A 16121-nucleotide genomic window follows, 5' to 3' on the forward strand; every position below is an offset into this window, starting at 1 on the left:
CTCAAAGATGATGGTGAATGTAACTGACGTCTAGCATCTAATGCGCACTCAGAGCAGACTGTGGGGTTGCATGATCCCTAGGCATGGGAAGTGGATTTGTTTCAAGCATAGTACTTTTTTATCTGTTACATCAAGCCAAAGATGTCAGAGCTAAAGGCAAGAAATAAGAATAATACCAGCATCCATATGTGAAAGGGCAGCTGGCCCGATCAATATACGTGTATATTTTCAATGGAGTTAGTCTGCATGGACCAACTCTCAGACCCAAGGCGAAGGGAGAATTTTAGTGATGACTGATCACTTTGCCCTGTTTGCTCAGGCATTTGTGCTTTCCCATGACAGACTGTAAGGAGATTTTACTTTATAGCTATCACTGGTGATAACAGTAGTGGTAAGCAGAAGGAAGTGCTTGTGTAAACCAAGTGCTGGTAGCTGCCAGCCTTTCCAGTACTGCATTGCATTTAGACTTGTTGTCAGTGAATTCCTGAGTTAGCTGCAGTCTCCTGTGGAAATTCTAATTCCCTCTTTGCTTTGATACTCTTGCAAATCACACAGCATGTTTCAGTGTCTGCAGCTGATGAGGACCTTGGTGCCCTCTCTCTTTCACCGAACACGTCACCTCCAAGACTATGCTTCCTCTAACACCAGACTGAGTCACTAGTTTGTACTGACACTTGGGGAGTGGTGCCCCTGCTCCCCTCCCCAGTAACCTCTGATACCACTTTCTCCAGGAACTCTGTTTTGTTGCAGTTCTCCTGTTTCAAGTACTGGCTGTGACCAGCCTTGTTTAACTTTGGAGATCTCTTGAGATCAGAGTCCCAGGCAGCACGGCTCTTGGTGCTCTGGCTATTCTAAGTACTTTGCTCAGTCCCAGAGCAGAAGGCCTTTTGTCATACTCTCTTATGGTCTGGGAATAGAAGTAAGATGAGGCAGGCTTTTGAGTAGGGGGCAGCTGCCTATCAGACTCATCTTCCTAGTGGAATGGGAGCTGGAGTCAGATCAGAGGTATTTGGTTGTTGAAAGGTTTATTGTTCTATAAATACTTTTCACAATACTGAAAAAGTCAGTTATACATATATTTACTAATTTTTTTTTGTAAAAAATGCTTGATTCATCAAAATTGTACAGTTGCTGCTGCTGAGTTTAGAAGAGCAAGGATGACTGACTGGTTCACTGCATAGAAACAGGCTGGTTGTGCAGAGACTCCCTGATGTATGAAATAACAGGTATTGTTGTAATTTGATACTGTTGACATGCTGTCTGAGGGGGACAATGTCAGATAATGGAGGCCCCTAGTCACACTGTCTGACTCACACCCTATCAGGCACAGGCAAGGAGGGGGAAGTGGTGTTTCAGTGGTTTGAGCATTGACCTACTAAACCCAGTGTTGTGAGTTCAGTCATTGAGGGGGCCATTTAGGGATCTAGGGCAAAAAGTTTTTTTTTGTTTTTTTTTAAAGGGATAGTGCTTGGCCCTGCTAAGGCAGGGGACAGGACTCAATGACCTTCCAAGGTCCCTTCCAGTTCTGTGAGGTGTATATTATAAGCACCATTAAGCAGATTGCCTGCCACTGCTTCCAGCTTTTGGCCTGACACTTAGTTTTTGGGACTGCCTCAGCAATCTCGGGTCTTGTAACAGCACAACAGGGAAAGTGCTGCTGGAGGAATTTGGATCCTTTAAGGCAGGCTTCACAAAAAGAAGATTCTTGAGAAACACCTTTGCCAAGGGTTGGCTGAGCTGGGAGTGGTCGGTGTCTTAACCAGATTTGTAGAACATTGGTTTTGTTGTTTTGGAAGGCATTGGCTGGAGCAAATCACTTTGTTTTATTGCTTGTTGTCGTCTTTGTAGTGGACTGCAGCAAGTCCTAGGGAATGTGTTTCATTGAATGCCGTATACCTTGATTTCAAGCTGGCTGGGGAACCAAACTACCTGCCTGAAAGAGGGAAACTATCTCATGGGAAGAGGTAAGGGACCTGCCCACAGAACATAGGAACTAAATTCCATTGACCAAACTCAGTATTGTTAGAATAAGGAGTTCATAGAAATTAGAGACAACAAGCCATATTAGGTCATTTAATTCAGCCTCCTGCTCAAGAAAATGCAGATTAAAAATCTTCCTTAAAAGGTCACAAATGAAAAGACTTGGCTGATGGGCTCTCTCTAAACCATTCATGTTTTTTAACAAACCTTGGAATGCAGGGGACACTCCAGAGGCCTGGGAAAAAAGCTGATGTTGTGTCAATACTTTAAAAGAGCAAATGGGATGATCCAGGTAACTTTAAGGTGGTTAGTCTGACATTGATCCCAGGTGAAATTATGGAAAGGTTGGTATGGGACATACTGGAATCAGCAAACAATTGAGGTATGGTAGTATAATGCCAATCAACATGAGGTTTATTTTTTGTTTTGAAAGTTAGTATTTATCAAATAAACTTCATGTAATTTAAGAGATTGTTACATGTTTGGGTGATAAAGGTAACTGTTGACATAATTGTAAAATTTTTCACTTAGTCCTATACGACCATTCTGCTTTAAAATAATGACAATGTAGGGAATCAATATTGAATTAATTAACTATTGGTTAAATGATGGATCCCAAAAAGTATTAGTAAGCAGGGGATCATGCAACAGGGATGTTTGTAGTGGAAGTCCCTCAGAGATTCTGGGCTGATGCTGTTCAATGTCTTATTCAATGATCTGGAAGAAAATGTAAAATACTGCTAGTGGTGATTTCAGATGACAGGAAAATTGGGGGAATGGTAAATAACAGTAGAGACGGGCCAATGGGGATCATTTTGTAAAGTGGTCTCATTTCAACAATATGCATAGTTAATGCACTGGCAGAGGCTACATCTATACAGAAAGCCAAGTGCAAAATTCTTTATTTAGGAATGCAGAATGTAGGTCATGTTTATGAGGCAGGGACTCTATCATGAAATGCAGTGATCTATGGAGTCATAGCAGATAGCCATCTGAACATAAGCTCCCAGTGCAAAGGTGTAGCTAAGAAATCCAATGTGATCCTTGCATATACACGGTGTACAGTTGTTGAGGTGGCTTTACCTTTGTATACAGTAGGGTCTCATCATTCGTGAAGGTTCCATGTTTAGAACCCTTGTTATTGTTGATGTGTTGTTAATATGGGGGGTGGGGGGTGCCCAGGGCCCTGGGGGAGGCGGTGGCTGCCAGCACTCCTGCCCAGGGCCCCGGGGGAGGCGGCTACTTGGCTGCTCATGAATAACTGAATTCATGAACATTAACATTGATATTAGGAAAAACTACTTCACAAGGAGGGTGGTGAAGCACTGGAATGTGTTGCCTAGCAAGGCAGTGGAATCTCCATCCCTAGAGGTTTTTAAGTCCCAGCTTGACATAGTCCTGGCTGGGATGACGTAGGTGGGGTTGATCCTGCTTGAAGCAGGGGGCTGGACTCAATGACCTCTTGAGGTCCCTTCCAGCTCTGTGATTCTATGAATCATGAGGTTCTACTGTATAGCATTCAGGCTCATCTACACTGTCACTTTACTGCATTGTAATTTGTTTGCTCGGAGTTGTGAAACACCATCCCCCTACAGCAAGTTACAGCACTGTAAAACAACAGTGTAAGCAGGCTCCAGGCACTGTTAGCTGCTCCCTTCATGGAAGAGGTTTACCTACCGCGCTGAGAGAGCTCTCCCCCAGAGCTGCTGCTGTGGCCACATCACCTCTTTAAAGGGCGGCTGCTGCTGCCATCATTGTGCTTTACAAGTGCAGACCAAGCCCCAGTGAGTCCTTCACTGGGACGGTATTCCAGTTGCTCGTGGACACATTTCACAAAAGACATTGGCAGAGATATAAAAATGACCTGAAGTTGAGAAAACTTGCTTTGTAGTTAGAGACTGAACCTATTTAGTTTAACGAAGAGGAGGTTAAGAGGTGACTTGATCACCGTCTACAAGTGCAGGTTGGACCTCCCTGGTCCAGCACCCTTGGGACCTGTATCTGCATGAGTAAGGTCTCTAATAATATCAGAGAGAGAGCCATGTTAGCCTGTATCTTTGAGAACAACAAGAAGTCCTGTGGCACCCTATAAGCTAACAGATATTTTGGAGCATAAGCTTTCGTGGGCAAAGACCCGCTTCATCAGATGCATGAGCCTTTAAATCAAGAATGACTATTTTTCTAAAAGAAATGGAGGTAGCTCAATTAGATGTTATCAGCTTGATGCACAAATTGCTGGGCAAAGTTCTGTGGTCTATGTTATGCCATTTGTCAAACTAGATGATCCTTATGGTCCTGGTAGCCTTAAAAATGGATTAATTTGCTCTTTAAAAGTGATAGCCCTTAGCAGTAGCTTCATCTGGATGGTTTTACCCCTCTGAAAGCAATGATGAGTTCTCACCGTCCCTCTGAAAAAACAGCCAAATAAAACCCAGAACTTGCGCATTTCTGTAATTCTAAGAACAAACAAAATAAACCAGATGAGGCCATTTTTAGGATGATATTTTGACCTAACTGCCTTTCAGACTGTGGGGTTTTTAAAAACATGATCTGAATGTACAAACAAATGCAGTTTTGCTGGACTCTCTTGGTGGCTTTTTAATGGTTTTAATTATTTTGTAGCTCTGGTAGTTGCATCTGAAAATGAATCTCAGCCCTTCTTTACAGCCTTCATTTGGTAACAGTTGAATTCCTCACATAGAATTGAAGCTAATACAGCTCATTCTATAAACTATCTGCTTAACATCCTCCCTCGAGGCTACGACTGCTCTGCAAATATGGGTCACAACCCAGTTGTAGCCCCCCTTCTATCCCCCATTCTGCTATAGCTTTTACTCAGCTGGGCCCTGATCCTTTTAAAGAGCTCCATGCACACGTGGGCCCCTACTGAAGTCATTGCGGCTTGGCACAGGTGCAGGAATCTATGTAAAAAGGCAGTTCAAGATTTGCTAGACAGTTGCTGCTGCAGAAGGAAACACGTTACAGTTTGGGATTTTAGCCAAAGATATTTGTATTTAAGTGGCCCACACAACAGTGTGGTATATAATAATTTTAACTGATTGTTTTGGGACTGGGTAATATTTACAAGAGGCAAGCCCTTAATGATTTGTATACCTGATTGCAAACTAGTGCTAAAAGAGCCTTTTAATTTTACCCCACCATAGCTGCGTCTACACGTGCACGCTACTTCGAAGTAGCGGCACCAACTTCGAAATAGCGCCCGTCGCGGCTACACGCGTCGGGCGCTATTTCGAAGTTAACTTCGACGTTAGGCGGTGAGACGTCGAAGTCGCTAACCTCATGAGGAGATAGGAATAGCGCCCTACTTCGACGTTCAACGTCGAAGTAGGGACTGTGTAGACGATCCGCGTCCCGCAACGTCGAAATTGCTGGGTCCTCCATGGCGGCCATCAGCTGGGGGGTTGAGAGATGCTCTCTCTCCAGCCCCTGCGGGGCTCTATGGTCACCGTGGGCAGCAGCCCTTAGCCCAGGGCTTCTGGCTGCTTCTGCGGCAGCTGGGGATCTATGCTGCAGGCACAGGGTCTGCAACCAGTTGTCAGCTCTGTGTATCTTGTGTTGTTTAGTGCAACTGTGTCTGGGAGGGGCCCTTTAAGGGAGCGGCTTGCTGTTGAGTCCGCCCTGTGACCCTGTCTGCAGCTGTGCTTGGCATCCCTATTTCGATGTGTGCTACTTTGACGTGTAGACATTCCCCCGCTGCGCCTATTTCGATGTTGGGCTGAGCAACGTCGAAGTTGAACATCGACGTTGCTGGCCCTGGAGGACGTGTAGACGTTATTCATCGAAATAGACTATTTCGATGTCGCAACATCGAAATAAGCTATTTCGATGTTGGCTGCACGTGTAGACGTAGCCCATGTGTGTGTGTCATATATGGAGCACAGAACCCATTTCAGAAACACTTTAGAGTTTAAAAAATGTTTTGGGACTGGCACCATAAGGATCATCTAGTTTGACCCATGGCCTTCTGTAAAGCCATTTTTATAGTCACTATAAGATCAACTGAACAGAGCTTGGAGGGAGAGAAAAAGTCAAACTCATTTGTTGAAAGCCCCTCAGAAAATGACCTAGACTGGATTTTCTGAGAGAGAAAAATGTCCCAACTTTAAAGTCTGATCTCTCAGGATCTTTCATGGGTAGTGGCAAGTCATGTGTATGTATTTCACACACTCTCACACACACATGGAATAGATCACATAAAAGTGTCTCTGTAACTTTATAGATGTAGCCTCTGCCAGTGAGGCGGTGTGGGGCTTCAGAACACAGTGGGCTACCCAGAGGCAGCTCCCTGCCTTGGCAGTGATGGTGGGACACCCCCAGCCTGGTGGCGGTAGATTAGGACCTTGACTAGCTTTGTAGGTTGGCCAAATATGAGCCCTGAAGTGGCCTGACCCCCCCATTAGCTGAGTCAAGAAGGAGTGTGACCAGGGCAAGAGCTGGCGGGGAAGGAGCTGATGGTTGCTCCTCATGGCTTCTGAGGGAGCAGCCATTTCAACTCTCCCAGTCAGAGAGCCTGGAGCCACCCACTCACTGTACAACAGCATGTCATGGCCAAGATGCTGTGGCATATATGAGGACTGAACACAAGCAAAGCCATAGCCCTTCCCACCTCCCACCAAACCCAGAGCCAGGAGCCAGCTAGGGATGGGCACTATCCAGCCGGAAGGAGAGTAAATCAGCTTTGCAGAGGAGGGATGCCAGCCCTAGACCCTGAGTGCCTGTCCCACTGGTCTGACAGGCCTGTGGGGGACTCTGGGGCAATGTGCGGCTTTTTCTTATGACATTGATTTAGTTGTGGGTGATCAAACGTTGTTATGAGATGGGGCCTCATTTAGTGATCATCTCTGAGTGTTTTGCCTGTTCTCTTCCCCTCTGTCTAAATTACACCCTTCTGTCCACAGAATAAACTGCCTTTATTAAGTGGCCTCTGCTTCATGGCACTAGTGAAGCAGTATCCTGAGGGTCATAGTGTGGATAGTCTTTTGTACAACCAGCCTCTAAGTGGAGATGCTGGTCACTGGGAACCCAGGAGCTCTTTGGCCCTAAAGCAGGAGAGGTCGGGATCCACTCTCTACCTGTACATGCCCTAGCAAATGGGGTTTCATAGATAAGTATAGGGGTGGTTGTAGCAACTCCTATATTTCGCTTGAATAACATTGCCAGCAAAAAGACTTTCCTTTTATTTTTGTTTATACTTCTGTTTATATGGCAAAAACAAAGAGTAAAGTCACATGTCAAGCCCCATTTACAGTTGTAGTCTTGGCACTGCACAGCCATACTTACTAACTTCCCAGGTCTCCAACTGTCCAGCCAAAGACTATGTTTCCTGCCTTGGATCTTGCTGAGGAGCAGTAGCTGAGAGTTCTCTCTTAGTCAGGGGCCCGTGGGGCTGTGCTGTACGTATTGCGACTGTGCAGGCAGAGTCAACCTAATTCTAAAAGCATATTGGGAAGTAGGAGTGAAAATCTAGGGGCCTTTCTTGTTTTCATTGTGTGACCTTAACATTAATTCAACAAAAGCCTGAGCTGCTTCTATTGGTCTCTTTAGTAGGTGCCTGCTCCCTCCTGCTCTGGGACCAACTGCCTCAGCTGGACAACTACCTTGCCACTTTCTGCATCTCAGTCACCTCCTTCTCTTTCCATTCCTGCTTTTGCTTCTGGAGCTGCCCACCTACCCTGAGAAGCCTCTTGAAAAAGCAGGCTGCTAGGCTCCTTGCTCTTCCTTGGGCAGAGGAGAGATGATATCAGTACATCTGTGAGAAGTCAGCTGGCAATTGGCTTAAATTAATCTTCATAATGAATGCACAGGGGCAGGTTAATCAAAGTGCAATCTTTCTCTTCTCTTGGCAGTCACTCGATAATAAATGGGACATCTTCCTGTAACCCTCCTGTTTGAGAGTCTGTTGATGGCTGACCAGCCTGATTCTGGACCTGCAAGTTGTATCACAGAAGGGGCAGATGTTGATAGCTATGGAGGAGTGTGGGACATTTTTGACACTTTTGTTTTCTGCCTCTCCTTGTCTGCACTGCAGTGGGCCCTCTTAAATTGAACCACCCCCTCATGGATTACCAGTCTGCACTGAGGACGGTCCTGGGCAGGTTCTCCCAAGTGTTGACACTGATTCTGTGCTTTTCATGTGTGCCTTCAGCATGCCCTTATATTGCTTCTGCTGGCCCCACATACTCCTCCATCCTTCCTTTCGTTCAGAAAACAGAATCTCTTTTGGGAGGCCATGATCAGATATTGGAACCATGTGAATAGTCCAACGAAGTTGTTGGTGAATGATGCTGCTCATGTTCCACTCTTCCAGGATGTTAGTGATTATCCACCTATCCTCCCAAGAGCTATTTAGGATTCTCCTGAGGTAGCATCAATGATATTGTTCAAGCGTCTTCAGATGACACGTCTCTGTTGTCCAGGTTTCGTGTGTGTACAGTAGCAGTGGAACAACCACTGCATGGTATACAAGGAGCTTTGTCTTGGGATAGATGTCCTGGATCTCAAAGACCCTTTGTTTCTGGCAGGCAAAAGCAAAGCTTGCATGGCTCAGACGATGCTGGATCTCTGTGTCAATATCACCTTTAGCAGAAAGATGACTTCCAAGGTAAGGGAACTGCAATGAATAGGGTGTAGTGCTGTAGCTGACTGGGAGGATGTGCTTGCACAGAACCCCTGAGCATTAGTGCATTGACAACACAGGTATCAGAGCACTGCTACAAGGATGTGCTGGTAGCGTATGAGGGTGGATGATGATTCACTGCTTCTGGACAGAGCCATATCCATAGCCTCAACTCTTGTGAGCTTCTCCCTTGCAATGTCCCCACGCCCCCGAGAGCAGAAATGGCAAGTCAGCATTGCACATTCCACAGCAGCACTGTAAGGCTTCTGCATGTAGCGTGTCGAATTCGAGTGCGTGCCCTCTCGGCCCGGTGCAGGGTGACTCATGTGGGTGTGGGTGGAAGGTAACTGATGGGGAAGGCTTGTACGGGTGTTGTCTGTTCTCTGCCCTTTAGGTGCATAAGCCTAGGATTTCATTGGCCAGTGCTGTAAGTCTGGGATCATTGCTGAGCACTAGACACAAACAAACCAGGCCAGCAACACAGAACTGCATCCACTTATACCAGGACTGCATATAGCCCAGTGTTTTTACAAGATTAGCCCAGCACAGCACAGTAGTAGTCCAGATCTCCCTGACTTTCAAAACCCAGTAGAAAACAACTCTATAGGATTCTTAATGTCTTTCCTAGCAGCTTTCCTGCATGTGCTGTGCAGCTACTACAGTTTGCCAGCCTTGTCTGTAACTTAAAACTTAGCCTGACATAGACACAGCACATAGGGCTGTGAAAAATCCATGCCTTTGAACACCACATCTTTCCCTACATCCATCCTGGGCTAGATGCAGCTAGCTCCATGGAAGAAGAATGCTCACTTTGCCCTATTGTTGCCTGGGACAGGGGTATTCCTACAGGGACAAATAACCCCTGGTCTGTCACTGCAGGCTGTTATCTGTGTGACAGGATTATGCTGGGACTATGCCACTGTAGCCCCCAAAGTGTAAACATGGCCTAAGTTACTCATCATTTTTCAGTGCTATGATCTGTGTAGTTTCTAGTACAACTTCCATTGAGCTCGTATGCCTCTGTAGCTGAAATAACCTTCGTTGCCTGGTAGATTTTTTTTCTTCACATAATGAGTGCCCCCCCCGTAACCAGGGCAAATCTAGAAATAGAAATGGGCACAGCTCTAGTTTCCTCCCAGGGTAATGCAAGTGTTATCCGTCCCAAAGGCACTAGGCCTGACTGCCTCCTAAGCAGCTTGGTTAGAAACCTTCAAACCAGACACATCCTCTACTGCCATGTTTTCTTAGACCCTGACAAGTCTGCCTCTAACTCACTCCTGCGGGCCTTTTTCCTGAATGCAACCCAGGTCATATCAGTGTGGCTGGGACCTGTCATTTCTATCTAACTTAGTCACCTGTGACTCCTGCAGGCTGAAACATTCATGGGCAAAGTCTAAGCTGGGTAGGGTGGCACCTTTCCAGGAACTGCAGGCTTGCATTTGGCCATAAACTACGTGGGAGGGTATGAAAAGGAACTCATACTGTAGAGCCCTGTGCCAGACTACTTTTTTTAAATCCCGCTCATGTCCCACCCTGTAATTCTCACTCCCATCCTGCTCCTGCTGCAAGATGCTCAGTTCCCACAAATCCTGCAGGAAAGAGATTGCCCCACACTACTAAAAACAAACAAAAATCAGGGTCAGGCCAGAAGGGGAGAGAGGCAGCACCTGGCTAATGAACAGAGGGCTATGTCAGGGCAGTGAGGAGCAGCTGAGCAGGGGCTGCTATAAATCAATTAGGGCTAGCTGAGCTCACCTGAGGTTGCCACAGGACTGGTTAAAAGGCCTCCCTTGCTGGGAGAAGGGGAGGGGAGCAGAAGAGGAAAGTGAAGTGAAGTGAAGTGAAGTGAAGTGAAGTGAGACGAGACGAGACGAGACGAGACGAGACGAGACAGAAAGAATTAGAGAGCAAAAAAAGAACACCAGCGTTGCCAGACACAGTGGGGGAGGTGGAGAATTCCTATAGGGAGCATTTGGACTCTTCCTCCCCAGCAACCAGGGAGCCTCTACCCAAGTTCTGTTCATCCCCAGGACATAGGGGCAAACAGCAGCTAGAACACACATGGCCTTAGCTTCCTGCAGGGCAGTGAGCTGAACAAAGGGCTGGGGCCCAGAAGTGAGGCTGACCTTGCTACAAAATATGTATGTATGAATGGAAGCTGGACACAGTTTTTACCATTAAAAGAATAACTCAAGTCTTGCTTAACCTGTGTTGAAATACTGTAATGGCTGTTTTAATAGCTGTCACATCTCTTTCTACTCCTTGTGTTTTCCTCCAAATTCCTCCAGTCTTTTATTGCCCTTCCAATCCTGTCCACAACGAGTTACATTTTACCTCCTTTGCTATTACAGCAGAGGGTCCTGTAGTGGCCATGGGAGCCCAGTCCCACTGGGGGGCTTGGCCATATGTCTGACTCCTTGAGGGAGTTCTTGACATCTCTCCTTGCTTGTCACTGCAGCTCCTGCTTTCTCCCTGTCAAAGAACTGCCATGAGAGCTTGACTCTTCTTTAGGGAGTCTCCTCCAAACTGTGTCTGAGGGCTGGTGGGAGGCAGGAGTGGTATGGTGTGCTCTGGGTGATGCTGAGGGCTTGCTGTCCCACCCCACCTCACCCCACCCCTTCCATCTGAGGCCCTGCCCCATCTGGGTGTACAGAGCTGTCCCCAACACCTTGTCCAAGGGCCTTGTCAGCCCCCCCCCCCCGCCCCCATCCTGTGAAGGTCAGGCTGTTCTGGGATTAAGCACAGCCTGAGATACCATCAGCAATCAATTCCAAAACCTCTCTCAAAGTGCACCACTAACTCACTTTACGGTTGGATGCTGCCCACTGATCCTCTGGTACCTGAGCACAGGCACTTTCCCTCGCTTCCAGGCATGGGCTTAAATCAGAGCTGTACAGTTACAGGCAGGGGAATTTCCCCCTTCTGAATGTAATAGTCTAAAGTGGGTTTGACTTGACCGCTATGCGTCAATGTTTGGCCTGCACCTTATCAGAAGGCTACTTCTGTTCAATAACGCTGCACACAGCGCTGGTCTGTATTGGCCTGACAACTAAAAAGACAGCAGAGTCCAATCCTCCTGCACCAGCCTGTCAGCCGTTGTCCTGTCCAAGAGCAGCACAGAGCAAAGTCTTGTCAACCTGAGCCCGGCTCCGTCATTTAATGAGTCTAGCAGGACACTTGGCTTGCTAGCACTGACAGGTCAAGCAGACGTGGTTGAAATGAAGCAGGAGCAAGGGATCAGTTTGACAGCCTGTGCCATGAAGAGTTGGCTGACGTGTCCTTGGTTCAAACCTTTTCCATTGAGGGCAACGTGACACGAAACCGACTGCACAACGCACTCCCTCCCACTTAGCTTTGTTTTGTCAATACAGCAGCCGCAATGGCTTTTTCTTGTGGAGGATGGCACGACTCCTCAGAGTCCTTGTTTGAGGAAGTGAGGGGAGGGGGAACAGGGCTGTGGTAGGATGGCCCAGAGAGTCATGTGTTTCAAGCAGTGAACTGGGATGCAAGAGATCTTGCTTCAGTGCCCACCTCTGCTACAGCCTCCCTCTGGGCCTTGGGCAAGTCAATTAATCTTCCTGGGCCTCAGTGATGGACTATTATTTTTCCCCACTCTTTGTCTTGTCTCTTTAGACTGTTAGCTGGTAAGGGACTGTCCCCTGCTATGCATATGCACAGCATATTGCTTGATGGGTTCCTGATCTAGGCTTGGAGCCACCAGATGCCATCATAATACAGTACGAATAGCCCAAAAGAGCAGAGTTTGCACCTCTCTTTGAAAAGGAGAAGGCTGAGAGGGGACATACTAGCTTTCAAGTACTAAAAAGGGTGTTATAAGGAGCAGGGAGAAAAATTATTCTCCTTAGTCTCTGAAAATAGGACAAGAAGCAATGGGCTTAAATTGCAGCAAGAAAGGTTTCGACTGGACATTAGGAAATGTTTCTAGGAAAAGCTACTGGAATAAATTGCCTCGGGTGGTTTTAGAATCTCCCTCGCTGGTGAGATTTAAGAACAGGTTATATAAACATCTAACAGGGATGATATAGATGGTGCTTGGTCCTGCTGTGAGGGCAGGGGACTGGACTTGATGACCTCTTGAGTGCCCTTCCAGGTCTAGTGTTCTATAATTCCAGTTTCCCTCACGCTGTGTGTAACCAGGCCCTTTCAAGGGAATTGTAGCTCATCACTGTTCCTGCTGGGCTGCAGGAGTGTTGCACAGGGCCAGTGGCAAATTGAGAAGTGTTAATTCTTGGGGACTCATCTCTACAAACACAATTCAAGGCAAACTGCGCTCTGAATCTCTTCCATGCTAGCCTGCTGACTCTAGCTGTCTCTGCTGCTGTGTGCTCTGTGATCCACTCCCTTTTTAGCTGCGGTTAGCGTAAAGCACCTGCGGAATGTTTAGTGCACAGCAGCTGGGCCCACGGGGAGGTTCAGTGTGCCACAGGTCAGCACAGGGTGGATCGACATCCCAGCCTGCTGCACATTAGGTCTTTGTCCAGCTTAGCCCGTGCAGCATGACCTTGATTTTGGAATTTGCTCCCCGACTGGACGACAAAGCCAGAATTTGCTTATCTTCTGGCCTGTTTGTACTCATGCCGGGGGGAAGGGCAGAATTGCTGGGCCCCTGTGACAAGGTAGGGCAGGGCTGACTCCGTTCTCTCAGAAATGGTGGGGCCTTCGGCAGAAGGGGCGGGGCTGAGGAGGCCACTACAACAATAGTAGTGGCCCACCCTTTACAAATGCAGGGCCATGGAGCAGCTGCCCCCTTTGTCCCATCCCATTGGTGGATGGCGTCAGTGGCAGGGGAGTGGAGGAAAGGGCTGTCTTGTGGACTGCATTCAGTTTTGTTTTCTACTGCCTGGTGTTCATTTCCGTTACTTCAGGCCTAAGAGCGCCACTGCCTTGTGAAAAGCCTAGAGTCGCTGAACCACCTGGCAATGTTGCAGCATGATACACAATGGTTAACAGCTGAAGTCCTTTAGCCAGCACTGAAAATGTCCTCTAACTGTGGCAGCGGGTAGCAATGCGTACTCTGTGTTATCTATGGGGAGGACCTTTCTGGTCCGGGACAGTATCGTTCTGCGCATGCGCCTGTGTTTACATTCAGTCTTAACTGATCTTATCAATACTGCTCAGTCTGGCTAAAACTAGAACTGACTTGAACCTTCACCTGTCTCTCAGAGTGAATCTGAACCAACTGGGCAGGTTCAAAAGGGTTTGGCAATCATTATTTTTTAAATCTTTTAGCCCAATATCCTACTTTCAGCCAGGACTGGAAGTGCCAGCCTTAGAGAGAGAATGTCGCAGTACCTCTGACTCTTGAAATCACAGGAGAAAGCCAGTTCTGATGAGTCTGTGAGCCCCTGTGTGCTTTGCGCTTTAAATGAAACAAATAAAGCTTTTCACTGATGGGGAAGAGTCCATGAAATCAGTGGTTCTCAAACTGTGGGTTGGGACCCCAAAATGGATCACAGCCAGTGTTCCCTGGAAGCTGTGCACTTGTGTGGCCGCTCAGGGAAGATTCAGATGCTGTCCAGCTGATTAGCAGAGTGCCCACAGCTAGGTTTTCTGTTTCTACCAGTGGTGCACATTGCACATGACTCAGTGCACATAACATTTATTCTGCATATGGGTGGAAAAATCTGCACACCGATGGAAAAGATCAGAGGGAACTTTGATTTTGGACTTGCTGGGGCCCAAGCCCATCACCTTGGCTGAAACTGAACCCCAAGTTGCTCCACCATAGCACTTTGGCCCCTCCTGCCTGGGCAGAAGGCTCAGTCTTTGGGCCCCCCCCCCCCCCCCCCCCCCGGTCCTAGGCTCAAGCAGTCCTTTTTGCTGTCAGAAGGGGGTCATGGTGCAATGAAGTTTGGGAACCACTGGATTTCTGGATCAGCTGCTGAACCACTTAGCAAGAATTTTGCTGCTGAACTCTTGACAACCAAACGGGAAAGAATGTTCAAGTGCTAACAACCACAAGTGAGAGCTTGCAGATGAATAGCTGTCAAGAGTAAAATCACAACTTGCGTCAGGGGCCCGGAAAAAGAGATGTCGTTTGGGTGGGTGGATCATTTGCTGCTTAGAGTTTTACATTTGCTCTCATAAATTCTGAATTCCTGAGTTGTGCAAACTGGTCCCCCAGCGGAGGGAGTCATGTCCCATATCTGTGCCTGACATGCCAAAAGTGCAGTTCCGTCCACCCTGTTCACTAGCATTCCAGGAGTCCCAGCTACATAATGGCACCCACCCTGTGCCATCTGGCACCCCTCCTTGTTCCTAGTTGTGCCCTGTCTACCTCCTCAGTCACTCCACCCCGCACCCACAGAAAACCAAACCAAAACAAAACTGGTTTTCACTCACCTGCTAGTAAGAATCTGTCATGGCTGGTTCATGTTTTCTGTGTGGTCATTTACTAGCAGGGTATCCACTGACGACGATATATTTCCAAATATTTTTTTATAAAGGTACTTACAGCATAGATCTAATTCCTGACGTGGAAAATCCCTGCAGGCAGACTCTATGACCTTCAGCCCTTTCTGTAACCTACCATGGCATGCTTGAAAGCAAAAATTTTCCCTAGGACTTTGTTTACTTTAGTTTCCTGAGTCACTGCAAACATGATTTTAAAGCAACAGTTCTCTCTTTATTGAGAGAAGCCAATGTAAGCATGCACCGAACGTCCTTTCTGCTCTTTGGGCCAAGGGTGTGTAGCATGCTCAATTGAGATCTTTAATGCCTGGGCAAAGATCTAAACATGTGGACGGTGTGCAAGAATTGCCTACTCAAATGAGTGGAAACAATAAATGGTCTCAGTTTACATGTTGTGGGGCAAACTGACTTCACTATTGCTTTTCTAAAAGCTGTAAATAATGCAATCTGACAGCTAAATTTTATGAGATTTTTAAATTCCTGTTGTCTTTTAATCCATGTTATGTAGCGGGCTAAGCACTGGTATATTTGCAGCAGAGCCAGTCTATTTTTGTGCCTTTTGAATCTATTAGCTAAAATTCCTTTATAAACTGTTCTCTGCAGAAACACTTTGATTTCCATATAGGATTCGCACATTTTCTGTTGTCCCTTCTTTGATGCATAGGCTCTGGTTGGAGCTTAGGCTTTGTGTTCCTTAATTCCTCTGGACACCTGTGCCATGCAGTCTCTAGGAAAGAACAAATTTTTCCTGCTCCTGAATTGATAGGTTGCTAACTTGAAGGATGCAGTTTGAATATTTATTTTTGTAAAACCCTGTGCATCTCCCCTGAAGTCAGTACATGGCTTTCTGTTGATTTTTATGGTAGTTGTATCATGCCCTTAGCACTGAGTCACAGGATTGAAAGGAGCCTATGTCATCTAGACCAGTCCCTTGCAGTGAGACAGGACTAGGTATTAGCTCCAGACCAGCGTGTCTCAACCTTTTTGTGCCAGGGACCAGGCTGCTGGCTTCCTAAACCGTCAGGGAGATCTCAGGGACCAGAGCCAGTCCTCTGTCTTTGCCTTTTTTGAG

General features: G+C 46.9%; 1 protein-coding gene across 2 annotated transcripts in view; it reads right to left on the reverse strand.

Annotated features, from left to right (window-relative positions):
* The window catches only part of NGEF (neuronal guanine nucleotide exchange factor), a 100791-nt gene extending 85642 nt beyond the window's left edge, over positions 1 to 15149 (reverse strand). For both annotated transcript variants that reach the window (XM_075004511.1, XM_075004510.1), the window contains exon 1: positions 14981 to 15149. The gene's annotated coding sequence lies outside the window, so the exon portion shown is untranslated. The remainder of the gene's footprint in view (positions 1 to 14980) is intronic.
* Positions 15150 to 16121: the final 972 nt, after the last annotated feature.

The sequence above is a fragment of the Carettochelys insculpta genome, chromosome 10 (genome assembly GCF_033958435.1).
Source record: "Carettochelys insculpta isolate YL-2023 chromosome 10, ASM3395843v1, whole genome shotgun sequence".
NCBI lineage: Eukaryota > Metazoa > Chordata > Testudines > Carettochelyidae > Carettochelys > Carettochelys insculpta.